We start from the raw sequence: 15,115 nt of genomic DNA, 5'->3' as shown, positions 1-15,115 counted from the left end.
TTTTCTTTTCCTTCCCAAGCTGGTACTCACCTTATTGTAGAAGGCACGTTATCTTCGAAGCCCTTCTTGCCTCTTAGACTCTGGTGTGCCTCTGTTTTAAGAGGCACATGTCCACATTCCCATGCCTCCTTCTCCTGCTTTCCACTCTCTGCTCAGCTCACCATGCTTCTGCTGGGTTGGCCTTCTTGCTGTTTCTTAAAAACCCCATTTCTTACTTTTAATGGCAATCACTTTTGCACTAACCTAATAGATTCTGTCTCCGGAGTCTTTGCACCTGCTCTTCCCGCTAACTGGGACGCCTTTCTGATGATTCACATGTTCTCCTAACAGTCTTTCTCACCTGCACAGGTTATTCAGGTATCTGCTCAGATGTCACCTTGTCAGAAAGGCCTTCTTTGACCAACATCTATAAAATATGCCTTAATCTGCCGGGTATGGTGGCTCACGCTTGTAATCCCAGCACTTTGGGAGACCAAGGCAGGCGGATTACCTGAGGTCAGGAGTTTGAGACCAGCCTGGCCAACATGGTGAAACCCTGTCTCCACTAAAAATACAAAAATTAGCCGGGCATGGTGGCACACATAATCCCAGCTACTTGGGAGGCTGAGGCAGAATTGCTTGGGCCCAGGAGACAGAGGTTGCAGTGAGCCGAGATTGTGCCACTGCATTCCAGCCTGGCTGACAGAGAAAGACCCTGTCTCCAAAAAAAAAAAAAAAAAAAATTCCTTAATCCAACTCCATCCCTTCCTACCTTCTTTCCCCTCCTATTTTTCTTTTTTTTTTTTCCCTGAAGATGGGGTCTTGCTATGTTGCCCTGGCTGCTCTTACACTCCTGATCTACAGCAGTCCTCCCACATTGGCCTCCCATTGTGCTGAGATTATAGGCATGAGCCACCACACATAGCCCCTTTTATTTCTTTTAGTAGCACTACTCATTACCTTGCATGACAGCACATATTAAATTGTGTATATCTGGCCGGGCATGGTGGCTCAAGCCTGTAATCCCAGCACTTTGGGAGGCCAAGGCGGGTGGATCATGAGGTCAAGAGATCGAGACCATCCTGGTCAACACGGTGAAACCCCGTCTCTACTAAAAATACAAAAAAAAAAATTAGCTGGGCATGGTGGCGCATGCCTGTAATCCCAGCTACTCAGGAGGCTGAGGCAGGAGAATTGCCTGAACCCAGGAGGCAGAGGTTGCGGTGAGCCGAGATTGCACCATTGCACTCCAGCCTGGGTAACGAGAGCGAAACTCCATCTCCCAAAAAAAAAAAAAAAAAAAAATTGTGTATATCTATACTTTTTATGATGAAGGTGTCACAAAATCCTGAACTGCTAGTGCAGGTGGCTATGGATTAGGACCACCAGAGAGAGCCCTTCTTTCCTTGTGACTTGCCCACTGAAGTCCCAGAGTCTATATGGAGTAGCTGCCCAATAAATATTACTGAAGGAATAAAGGTTTCTCACTTATTTCATTCCTTTATTTGCACTTGGATTCCACTTCATTATACAGACTTCCATTAAGTACCTATAATCAAAAAGCTTTCTTTTCAGTTTGAACTATGTGATTTGCTAAAAGGATGAGGAGGGAATGAGCTTGCTAAACCATACCTCCCTGTCAAAACATTTATTGGTTTTTACCACACTCTTAGTGAGATCCTATTGATGCTGCATTTTGAGGGCACTAAAAACTAATAAGCCAGAAGAAGTGGCCTGCATATATGGTCTAATAGATTCAAGCTTGAAGAATCTGCACCAACAGTAATTTGCACAAGTCAATAAGTACTTCCTAGATTGTCTATATTTTTTAAAATACAGAGTTTTATATGTATTTTAGAAACAACAAAATATACACTTAGTGTTCTATCATCTGTGCATGCTTTATTTTCAATAAAACTAAGAGAAAATAGGTATTTCCAATACTGTTTGCCATAGCGACACCCTTTCTAGGGCTCTGCTAATTTTATTACATTTCATGTTCATCTTTTTCTGCTGAGAACCTAAAGAAATAATACAAGTAAGTAACATTTATTGTGCACTTTCTGTGTGCCAGGCCTTGTGCCAATCCCTTTTCGTGCATTTCCTCTTCAATTCCTCTACTCAATTAGTCAGGTAAAATGATATAATTCTCATTTTAAAGATGAGGAAACTGAGGCTTAGAAAGGCTACATAGTCAGGACATAAACCGAGGTCTGTTTGATTTTCAAGCCCTCCACTCCTAACTGCCTGGTAGACCCTCTCTTCTACTTCCTTTTCTTTTTTTCTTTTTCTTTATTTGAGATGGAGTTTCGCTCTTGTGGCCCAGGCTGGAGTGCAATGGCGTGATCCTGGCTCACTGCAACCTCCCCCTCCTGGGTTCAAGCAATTCTCCTGCCTCGGCTTCCTGACCTCAGGTGATCCAGCCACCTCAACCTCCCAAAGGCGTGAGCCAGCACGCCAAGCTGACCTTCTCTTCTACTTCCCGACAACCATACAATCAAAATCCTCAGGCACCTGAAGCCAGGTAGAAATGATCGGTAGAGGTGTAGAAGTCTTCCAGTGACCCCAAAGCCCCACAGAATCACACCCCTAATATATTTCTAAACTGACAAAAAAAAACTACCTTTCAGACTAACATGGAAAATGAATTATTAGCTACTACAAAAATTTGGGAATCTGGCAATCTTGGGGACACAGATGAGGTTAACCAAGCAGCATCTGCGTCCCAGCCCAGCCTACAGGCCCCAGAGGAAGGAGGTGAGGGCAGAGAAAGCAGGAATGAGGTCCAGGAAAGAGCTCCTCCTCAGATTCCAAGATTTTAAAGAAAATATACCGAGTGCTTTCTTCCTATTACCCTGTATTTCCAACTTTGATCTGAAGGGAAGAAGTTGGTTCCCTTCTATACTGGGTTTATTTTGTAACCTAAGGCATATTCATTCGGGCAACATGAGTATGGTATTTTTCTCCCAGCCATGTTAAATCTAATTAATATACCAAGCGCTTGCCAGTTTGCCCATTCTTGACTATAACTACTCTTAAATCTTCCATTTCTAAGATGCATTTGGTTTTGAAGTTACTTTCATTTCTTATGGTCTGCTGGAGATTTTTTGCTGTGGGTTTGTTTTTGTTTTTGTTTTTGTTTTTTTAGTGTTTGAATTTTCTAAGACTACCGTGCTTTTAGATTTATTCATTTAAATTGTCAAAAAGGGTGTTGTCAAGATGATATGCTGAAGGAGCCCCTTCCCCCAGAAATGTTGCCATATTAATGGGATGTTAGCCCTTTCCTGATTTGAAGGTGTTATCTTCTCAATCCAGTAATTAGCTGAAGTGCCACATTTTAAAAAATAATTTAAGCTCTTTTTTCATTTTTTTTCAGTTTTGCAGAAGACAAATTCCAATACATATGTTTATACGAGATGAAAATATTAGATAAAAATAGTGATACATCTGAATTATGTATTTTAAACATTTTTACTTAAATACCACACATGTCCATATAGCAGTATTTACACACATTTTAGTAAATGAAGCTGAATGTGTTTGGGGGTAGGGTATTCAGTAAGTAACCTGTACGTAAGTTAACACATCTTCCCTAACCTGTTTACTTGATTTTATTGATTAGGGACTATTAAAAAATAAAATTATCCTTGAGAAGCAAAGAGTAAACATATATATAACACAGTTCTAGTTCTTGTGCTGGACTCAATTCGGTCTGCAATTTTTACTAAGTCCCTATAAAGGCCTTATGCTGTGGTGACTGCTACTGAAGATATATCTGGAGCTTTGTTTGTTTGTTTGTTGTTTTGTTTTGTTTTTTTGAGACAGAGTCTCACTCTGTTGCTCAGGTTGGAGTGCAGTCACACAATCTTGGCTCACCACAACCTCCACCTCCCGGATTCAAACTATTCTCCTGCCTCAGCCTCCAAAGTAACTGGGATTACAAGCACCTGCCACCATGCCTGGCTAATTTTTGTATTTTTAGTAGACATGGGATTTCACCATGTTGGCCAAGCTGGTCTCCATCTCCTGACAGGTGATCTGCCCACTTTAGCCTCCCAAAGGGCAGGGATTACAGGCATGAGCCACCACGCCCAGCCAATATATCTGCTTTTAATGTAGGTTTTGATGCTTGCCCTCAAGGATTTAAAAGATGACATTGCAATTTGCATGTAACCTCTAAGTTGAACTACTGAACCATTAGGTTGCGAATGGAAGATTTATAACCACATATGTAAATCTGCCTGCTGATTTTTTAAGGACCTCAGGGTTGAAAAGATCTATGAATGCCACAATAGCTAGTCCTTATGAATGGAAGAAGGCACCAGGTTACTAGCATCTGTTATTTTATGTTTGAAATATTCAGGTAAGGTATGAGTTATCCCTACTTCACAGATGAAGAAACAGTTTCCAAAAAGAAACTTGCTGAAAGACACACAGATGGTCACTGAGTCAGAGGTGCATTTCAAGCCCTATCTTACTCTAGTATCCATCTTCTTTTTACTTCACATCCCATCATAAAATATAAAACACTAAATGAAGTGTTGATGGTTGTTTAATGCGAGCCATGCAGGCAGCTGAGTAGAACAATTAAGACTGAAATAGCTATTTTGCTTTGACCACTTGGCTTATTTAACTATCGACAGTTAGTAGCAAGATAGGTAATTATTCATTCTCTCAATTACTTTAGGTTATGTGGACATAAGCCTGGTGCTGTTTGATTCTGACTCTAATGATATTTAATTTCATATTTCTAATAGCTCCTTGTCTCATGGGTATCCTAGAGGATAGGGAAAGGTACACTTTGAGGATGACCTCAGTTGCGTGTATTCAAGTGGTCTTCAGGTAGCACACGTGTCCTCCCTTTAAAGAAACTCACCGTAGGAAAGTCGGGCTGACAGATATGCTAGGAAATCATGGTTTCATTACACAATGACTCTCTCTTTTAAAGGGATTCACCACCATTTTTGCCTCCTTTGCAATACACACTAGCATATTTAAAATATTGTTTTAATATATGAATGTGAATTTACCTCTTTTTAGAGATATGTCTCTTAACTGAAGCATAGTCATACCTTGAATTGATTAAATATTTGTCCTTAAAGAGAGCACAGAATGCTTCTTTCTCATTCATTCTTTTAAGAATTTTAAAAACAAACAGGGATGAAGGCAGTAAAGAAGAGAAACAGGCATGTGAGTGTGGTCAGTGGAGTCTATTCTATTGACAAATGTTTCACATTTCTGAAACTTTTCGAGGAAATGTAAAAATATGTTGTCCCAACTTCCTTTCCAATTTCCAAAGGAACATTTTGGCTGAGAATTAGGAAAACTTTGTTCTATGTATATTATCTATGAAGATGTTTAAACTGTAATTGCATGTCATTTGAAGGAAATGTTCTTTCAGTACGGTGAAGACTGAGCTACTCAGGAATATTAAAATGTACAGGGGTTCAGATTTTTGTGATAATATTTTATCATTTTGAAAACTTATTCTTAATAGAGCCCCACATTACATTTTAGTAAAGTGGTTTCACTTTCTTTAACAACCATTAATAGCTATTAGAAGTAAAAAAAAAAAAAAAAAAAAAAAAAAAAAAAAAAAAAAAAAGGGCTTTATATAGATTATTAAACTACACTTAAGTAATTTGTAATTGACAATTAAATCAGCATGGCAATGCATTATCATAAGTTTGATAGATCTGCCTTTCTTAAAACCCTGAGAAGAAAGGGCCCTTTGTAAGACACCCACTACAGAATTTTCTTGCATTTTAATTGACCACAAAGCACACATTGTCTCTGTGTAAGTGCTTGGTAATCATCTTTTACAAGTTTCCTTTTGTTGAAGATTTTGATGTTGCTTGTGGAAGTCTGGTTCACGCTAGAAACAGTGTCCTTAGTGAAATGTGGGATTAGCCACAGCCATATTTAAATGGTTGCCCTTGCCGTGGTCATAACAGAAAAATTAGAGGTAAAGCTCTCCACTTTGAAAGCCCAGATTCCTCATTCTCTCCTTTCCTCTCTTGTTTCCTCTTCTCGCTAAAGACTCATGAATGTGTGCTCCCAAAGCTGGGTCCGCACATGGGCCTGATGACAGCCATACTGATGATGACCCTCATTCCTGGGCAGCAGATAGTAGGCCTTGGTCTCACCCTGTCCAACCATAGAATAGGCATGTGGGCTATGTTTATAAAATCTAGACTCTTTTCTCATCTCTAGGAAATTTGTAGACTGACTGTATAGAAATGCCAGTTAAAACAGTTATATGTTGAGATCAAAATGGAGAAACAACGAATTTGAGAGGGAATGCTAACCATTATATATCTATTTGTCTCCTAAGCAACTTCTGAAATTTTGTAGATAGCTGATTAGATTGATTTCCAGTTTTATCCACTTCCTTACATCCTACACTAACAATGGAACTTATCTATACAGTGTAAACCTTTTTTTTAAAGTGTATTCTCTGTATTTCAAACGATTAAAATAAAAAATAAGATTGATATTCATATAACTTGCTAGAATCTGGGATAGATCAAAATACCAATAGAGGTTTTCTTTCCCTCTAATATCTAAGAAAGCTATTTTATAACACGGACATAATCAAGCTTCCTATGAATCTAATTAATCTCATAAAGAATTATCTCCTTTACTAAATCTTCATTATATTATTTAATACTGATTTTGTATGTTTTTATGTGAGATAAATGCATTACATCAAATTTGACAATGTGTGATAGGTGATTTTTAAGTAGGTTATAAAGTATGGAAATTAGTTAGGTGTTGATACCCAATTAGTAGAAATTAAAACTATAATCTGGGAAGAAGAAAGGAGCATTGTATAATCAGATGAAGTATCTTTATATAGTTCCATTTACATGACAACTACTTAGTGATGTTTTAAAAATTAAATTGAATTAATAAATTCAAGGAGATCAAACCACACTTAAAGTGATGATGGCGCAACTGTAATAGGCAGTTCAACCAATCCTCCTATGGTGCAATGCCTATCACATTGCAGTGTGGCCAGGCTCACAGGGAGGAATATGTGAGACAAACCTTAGCATCAGAACTATAAGGTCACTCGTTACCATCAAATATAATGGGTTTATATGACCATATCAAAGGAGGGAAGAAGGTCCCCAGCCCTGAGGACTTTCAGTGGCAGGAGGAAGGCACAGTCCAAGCAGTAACTGATGAAAATGTTGAGCCTCATATACAAGTGTACAAATTGTTTATTTTATGGGAAGAAGAGTCATCAGGAGAATTTCCGAAAGTCAGCCATGGATAGGCTAGCTGGCAGTAGTCGTCTTTACTTTTAGACCTGCCATCTCAATTGTATCCTACTACTTGAATCATGTCACAAGGTGTTAATGGAAGAAATTAAGATTGGTGAGGCAGCAGAGACTCTCAGTTCCAAAACTCCAACAGCAAAATGATTGATCATTTTAAAATACCTTGTAAGTCAGTAGTGAAAATATTACAACAGCTCTCCAGAGATTTTTTTCCCATTTATGGTAATGCTCTAAAATCTCACTAATTCAGAACAGTTTTTCCTAAAATTGGAGAATTTCCCAAATGTAAGCTATTTTTGTAAATATTATCATAAACTAAGGCATATATACATACACATACACACATTCTGCTTACTTGGATGAAAATAAATATGTCACAACAGGGCTGTATTAAATGTTTCCTAAACTTTAAAATAGCAAGATATATTGTTTCCTTTTTACCTTTTTACTAAAAAATAGTACATATTCTTTGGGATTTCTAGTTAAGATTGTGCTTTAACCTAGGGCCCTTGATGTAGTTCAGAGATAGAGCACATTAAAAGAATTATACTCACAGTCAATTGTGGTTTGTTTGAAAATAAAAAGATGCTTTAGTTTATAATATTAATATACTATAACATATCACCTCAGTAGGTCAAAAAGGAAAAAAAATGATCTCAATAGGAACTCAATAGTGATAGCCAGAATCTATAAGGAACTCAAACAAATTAGCAAGAAAAAAAAATAATCCCATCGAAAAGTAGGCAAGGAGCATTAATAGACAATTCTCAAAAGAAGATATACAAACTGCTAACAAACATATGAAAACATGCTGAATGTCACTGAAAATACAAATTAAAACTACACTGAGATACCACTTTACTCCTGCAAGAATAGCCATAATTAAAAAGTCAAAAAACAATAGATGTTTGGCACAGATGTGGTGAAAAGGGAACACTATTTTTCTTTTCTTTTTTTTTGCAATGGAGTTTTGCTCTCGTTGCCCAAGCTGAAGTGTGATGGCACCATCTCTACTCATTGCAACCTCCACCTCCCAGGTTCCTGTTGAGTAGCCAGGACTACAAGCATGTGTCACTACACCCCTGGCTAATTATGTATTTTTAGTAGAGATGGGGTTTCTCCATGTTGGTCAGGCTGCTCTGGAACGCTTGACCTCAGGTGATCCACTCACCTCGGTCTCCCAAAGTGCTGGGATTACAAGCGTAAGCCTCTGTGCCAGCCGAAAAGGGAACACTTTTACATGGCTAGTGGGAATATAAATCAGCATAATTACTGTGGAAAAGTATGGAGATTCCTTAAAGAACTAAAAATAGGTCTACCATCCAATCCATCAATCCCACTATTGGGTATCTATCCAGAGGAAAAGAAGTCATCATATGAAAAAGACGCTTCCACACGCATGTTTACAGCAGCACAATTTGCAATTGCAAAGACATGGAACCAGCCTAAGTGCCCATCAACAAATGAGTGGATAAAGAAAATGTGATACATATATATATATATATATATATGAAGACATGGAATACTACTCATCCTTAAAAAGGAATGAAATAATGTCTTTTACACAACTTGAATGGAGCTAGAGGCCATTATTCTAAGTGAAGTAACTCGGGAATGGAAAACCAAATACCATATGTTCTCACTTATAAATGGGAGCTAAGCTATGAGGATACAAAAGCATAAGAATGAAATAATGGAGTTTGGGGACTTGGTGGGGAGGGTTGGGAGTGGGGTGAGGGATAAAAGACTACATATTAGTTACAGTGTAGACTGCTTGGGTGATGGGTACCCTAAAATCTCAGAAATCACTACTAAATAACTTATCTATGTAACCAAAAACCACCTGTACCCCCAAAAACTATTGAAATACAAATTATAAAAATATTAAGCCCTTATTCCTAAGGAGTGAAAGAAACTCCTAGAAAACCAGGAATACAAATGAACAGCTGTCTTAAACCAACAATTGGGTAAGAGATGAGCAAGGGCACAAATTATCATCATTCATTAAATAATGTACTGGAAGCTCTGCTCATAGCAATAAAACATGGAACCCAAATAATCAGATATACTCATTAGAAACACAAAAGATACAAATTTTGTCATTTTTAAAAATGATAAATATAAACATAAAAAGTAAAAAAACTAAAAATCTGTGTGAATTTAAGGACAGTGTAATAAAAAAAATTTAAGCAACAACTTTACCTTAAATCTGTAGTTAACACGTGGGAACTATCTGAAGAAAACATGAAGTCCTCTCTGAGAGAGAAAATGTTAAGATTTTAATAAATTTAGAATTAGCCTATGCTTCTAGATGGAAAGAGCTAGTACTCTAAAGATATTAAACTTTTCCTAGATAAATCCAAGGGTACAGAACAAACACCAATAAAAATTTCAGTAAATTTTTTTTAATTGATTTGAATTTACTCTAAATCTCAGCTTGAAGTTCGCTTTGAAAGAGAAGCATAAAGCTAAGAGTAACTTGCCATATCAGACGTTATAAAGCATAGCCACCAGTTTTTCTTCATTAAAACAACATGGTACCGACCTAAGAAATGACAGACGGGTTTAGTAGCATGGAATCTGACATGTAAACATACACATCTTACCCCAAAAACCCCAGGGAAAAGGATCGTGTAATAAATGATACTGGTTAAAATTCCCATGCGGAAAAAATAAATAATTCACATTGCATTTCACTTTACAACATGCACCAAAATAAATTCTGAATGGATCAAATAGTAAAAAAGAATACCACAAAAACACAAAGGTAAAAATCTACTCTCAGGGTAGATAAGACTTATTATGTTAAATAAAATAGTGAAGGAAATTATTGAAATCTTTGGCTATCTAAAAATTTGTAAATTCAGCACCAAAAAATTTGTAATCATTAAAAGTTGTAAATGATGATTTGGGAAAAAAACATTCTTTTATAGGAGTTAAAATGTAGAAATAAATATAGAGGCCAGACGCAGTGGCTCACGCTTGTAATCCCAGCACTTTGGAAGGCCAAGGAATGTGGATCACAAGGTCAGGAGATCGAGACCATCCTGTCTAACACAGTGAAACCCTGTCTCTACTAAAAATACAAAAAATTAGCCAGGCATGGTGGCAGGTGCCTGTAGTCCCAGCTACTCGGGAGGCTCAGGCAGGAGAATCACTTGAATCCGGGAGGCGGAGGTTGCAGTGAGCTGAGATTGTGCCACTGTACTTCAGCCTGGGTGACAGAGTGAGACTCCATCTCAAAAAAAAAAAAAGAAAGAAATATAGACTGGTTTCAACTTGATTAAGAACAACAGTTTATTACTAAGGCACATAAACTGACCATGAAAGTAGACAAATGACAATAAACATTGGGAGAGATATTTATCTTCACTAGTATTCAGAGACATGCAAATAAAACAGTGAAGTAATATGTCATCACTCATAGTATGTACAAATTTACAATGAACAGTACACTTGGGACCACCAAGTCACTCTCGTATATGGGGGAATGTCCATTGCAAATCTGCAAAGCAATGTGGTGATATATGTTAAGATGTAAATGAGTTATCTTCTCTCTGATGAAAATCAGAATTACTCACATACATTCACATATAAGAGTTTTCATCTCAATGCTATATATAAAAGTAAAAATTTACGAATGCTTTTATTATCTAATTTTAGGGGAATGGTTAAATAAATTGTGGAATATCTGTAAAATGAAATAATATATAATCCTTGGAAAATATTTTCAAGTCATTACTTATGTGAGAAAAACATATCATGTATAAAAAAGATTTAAAATTCTGATTAATGCAACCACAATTTTATATAAAGAGATAAAGTATATGCAATGAAAATGACCAAAAGGAAATATTACCAAAAGTTAAACAATTTTGTATCTAGTGAGATTGAGGTGATAACGTTTCTTCTTTATATCTATCTGTGTTTCTGAGCATTATTATGAGCATGAATTGCTTTTGTAATCATTAAAAACAATAAATGTTATTTTTAAAGAGAATCACATTCTATGTCCAAATTATCACTAAATCTGAGTTAATGGCATCTAAAGTGAGAGTCTCTTAATGGTAAAGTTTTAGTAGTATAATATATGCTCAGTGGGAATACAGTATATTTTATAGATAAGTTTCATTTGTAGCAAGCTGCTAAATATAGGCTAAAAAAAGGAATGATCTTCTAGAGATTTGTAGATAAATACTTGTTATAAAACAAGGTTTTTTTCTGCCTGAGATAGCCTGGAAAGAGGATTCAGTGAAATGCTCAGAAATGCACCGACATTTTACTACGTCAACATGGTTTGGGTATCATTTGGGGCAAGTTGTATTCTCAGCAGCTTTGCACAACTCTAAGAATAATTTTGCAGGCATTTTGGCATTGTGCCTTCATTTAAAGAATGAAAATGAAATGCATTCCAGGGCTTACAGCATCTTTTTGAGGTTCATGTGTGTGTGGGGGGTGTGTGTGTGTGGGGTGTGTGTGTGTGTGTGTGTGTGTGTTGTTTGGTTTGTGTAGGGTTTTTTATCCCCCATAAAGTATTCCTTTTGAAGTTCAGAGCTTAGGTAGAGAAAGCCTGAGTTTGGTGGGTGTAAATTTTGAATGCATAAAACAACAGCTTTAATCTCAGGTTATGATTGACACCAAACAAAATGCAGGCTCTCTCTTTGTTCTCCAAAATACAGTGGAATCCTTGTGGGTATTTGTGGTGTTGGGTGTGCATGTGTACACGTGTGTATATGTGTGTGCTGTTTGTTCAAGGTAAGAAAAAGGTTTGCAAAGTTCAGCTGATGACAGCTAATGAATTTGGCATCCTTCAAGCTGTCTCCTAAAAAGCAATTCTGATGACAGGCCTATGAGGCACACGCTAAGGGGATGTGACAAGAGTCTCAGTGGGGATGATCCTGCTGGGAAAACTGAGGCGAATGGGCTGCTGACATCTTTGGTAACCAGGCTAAGAGCTGGGAGAGTTTCAGATGTGATGTCACACCTGCCTGTCCCCAACAATCCACGAGTGCATCCAGGGGGTGATAAACAGCCCATATCAAATTAGACTATTATACCGAGACAAGGTTATCTAAAGAAGAATAGGAAAATTTTATTTCCAGTAATTTTGTTTTCCCAATTTTCAGAGGAGTTTAAGTGTTTTCATCTTTCATCAGTTTCTCAAATATTGCTGCAGACAGGTACTGCAGCTGCCCGCAAAAACCAGAAAGAGGGAAGAAAATGCTCTTCAAAGATTACTGGAATCAAATGCAACCCCTGTGGCCTCTTGAGAAAAATAGACAACATTTTATCCCATAATTGTCACAGATCCCATTATGCTTATTACCTGATTCCAGACTTTTCCCTATTTCCATCCCACACACATCTATCAGTTTCTCCTTCCTAAAACACCCCTGTGCCATGCCTTTCTCCACAACAGTTCTTCATTCACTTGGTCATTTTTCACTCTGCTTTTTTTTTTTTTTTTTTACTCTGTTACGCAACAAGCATTTGTTGAATACATACTGTGTGTCAGGTACCTTAATAGGCATTGGGAAATATGGAAATTCTCATCATGGTACCTGACCTCAAAGAGCCAACACTCTAATAGGGGCCCAGACAAGAAAACAGATTTACTAATCAATTGTTGCAATAAGGTCACGTACAAATTATTCCACAGTGCAGTGGTGTGCAGCAATAAATGTTTATTCTTACACTTATGAATCTACAGATCAACAATGATTTGGCAGATCTAGGCTAGGTAGCTCTCTTTCAGATTGTGAATCAGCTGGGGTTGGCTTTAAATTGTGAGTTGGGCTCAAATCTCCATGTGTGTTTGTTCTGGGACCCAGGTGGAAGGAACAGTGGATTCCCTAGGTGTGCTTTTCTCATGTCAGACATGAGAAAAGGTCACAGGTCTCAATACAGAAAAACCCAAACCACACAAGTACATTTAACCTAATGTCAAGTAACATGTTAATGATGAAAGCAAATCTCATTGTCAAGTCCAATGTCAATGGAGTGCAGACATATTCCACTCACTCTAATGTACTATGAGGTCATATGATCAAAGGAGGGCATGAAGGATTGGTAAAATAATCCAATCTAACACAAAAATTGTGATAATGATGTATGATAAATGATATAAGAGAAGTATATTCAAGGTTTAGATGAAGTAAAGAGAACTATTTCAGAAGAGGGATGTATTATTCAGGGCTCAGCCAAAGAAACAGAACTAGCAGAATCAATAGATAATGGATATATACGTAGACAGACGATTAGATAGTTAGATAGAAAGGTAATGAATGGATGAACAGATAAGTCAATGATAGGTGACAAATGGATATCTGTTACAGGGATTTGACTACACAGTTATAGCAGTAGGTTAAACAGTCTCTGTAAGGTTTTTTTCTTTACATCGCGTGCTGGAATTTGAAGTCTGTAGACCAAACAGCTAACAAGGGAAGATGATAAAGTGGAGGAGATCAAGGACAGGCTGAAACCCACAACCAGAAGCTTGAGCTATTTGAGGATGTGCTGAAACACATATACGTTCTTGTTGTCTCTGTCTCAGTAAGGTTCATTGACCTTGATGATAGAGCTAAGCACATGGCTGGCCCAGAAGTCAGAGAAACTCAGGGAGGAGGATCCAGGACAAGGCAGAATAATTGCAGGGCCAGCGGCTGCTTCCCACCAAAGAGACAGTCAGCAGATCAGTTACAAAGTATATGAGCTACAAAATAACTGTTGTTTCCTTTTTGTCCTTCAGATCTCCCAAGAATATTGTGTCCCACCCTAACTAGAAATCTTTTAAAATGAGTTTTGGGAAACATAGTTTGGCCTGACCAAGTTGATTCATTACAAAGCCATCACAAGAGGCATCTAACTTAAACTACTAGAAAGTGTAATTAGGAAATGCTTGCAGAGTAGGTGGTATTTGAACTGCAACTGTAAGGATGAGCAGGAGTTAACTGGGAAGGGGAAATGCCAATTTACACAGACACCAAGCATGAGAAAGGCAAGCCTCAGGAATATGGAAGATCCTGGTATAGAAGTCTAACACCCTAAGCCACTGGGAACACACTTGTAATCAAAGCTATATTTACATAATTGTGGCAGCAAAATAGAATGCATGCCAACGGTGTGGCAGGACATCTTGGAAAAAGAGAGTTGAAAGGAGCTTATTGTAGAAATAGGGCTTGTGCTGTATGATTCAAATGGAGTTTTAAGGAACTGGAGGACAGTCTTGGATTGAATGTTTTCAGAAAGCATGGGATATCATTATGGACTCAACTGTGTTCTCCCCAAAATTTGTATGTGGAAGTCCTAACCCTGTTACCTGGGAATGTGATTGTATTTGGAGAGAGAACCTTAAGGAAGTAGAGTTAATAACATCATAGGTGTGGGGCCCCGATCCATTAGGACTGGTATCCTTATCAGGGAAAAAAAAAAAAAAGACACCAGGGATGTGTAGGCATAGGGAGAAGGCTGTTGGGAAGCCAAGGAGAAGAGCCTCATGAGAAACCAAGCCTGCTGTCACTTTGATCTTGATTTCCAGTCTCCAGGACTGTGAGAAATAAATTTCTGTTGCTTAAGCCACTCAGTGTGTGGTTTGTCATGTAGGCAGCTCTAGCTGACTAACACAAGTATCTTGGTAGTTTTTATCTAGATGACAGGAAGATTAAAGAAGGGCTAGAGTTGTCATTGGTAAAGAAGCAATTGGGAGAAGGGGATATTTCATAATTATGGTTGCAGAGTGTCTGTTTCTTTCCCTTGTTCCACCATGATCTCAAATTCTGATTATTTTTATATCGTGCGAGTGCTGTTAATGTGTAGTTGGGGATATCATGGTCCACTTGTCAGCTACCAGC

At 37.7% G+C, this 15,115-nt stretch overlaps 1 protein-coding gene across 7 annotated transcripts in view; it reads left to right on the top strand.

Annotated features, from left to right (window-relative positions):
- CELF2 (CUGBP Elav-like family member 2) overlaps positions 1-15,115 on the top strand; it is a 641,808-nt gene that overhangs the window by 295,128 nt on the left and 331,565 nt on the right. The gene's annotated exons all lie outside the window — the stretch shown is intronic.

This window comes from Sapajus apella, unplaced genomic scaffold (assembly GCF_009761245.1).
Source record: "Sapajus apella isolate SASKATOON/1434 unplaced genomic scaffold, GSC_monkey_1.0 scaffold100, whole genome shotgun sequence".
Lineage (NCBI taxonomy): Eukaryota > Metazoa > Chordata > Mammalia > Primates > Cebidae > Sapajus > Sapajus apella.
The sequence above is the reverse complement of the archived record's forward strand: the minus strand, read 5'-3'. Positions and strand labels throughout refer to the sequence as shown.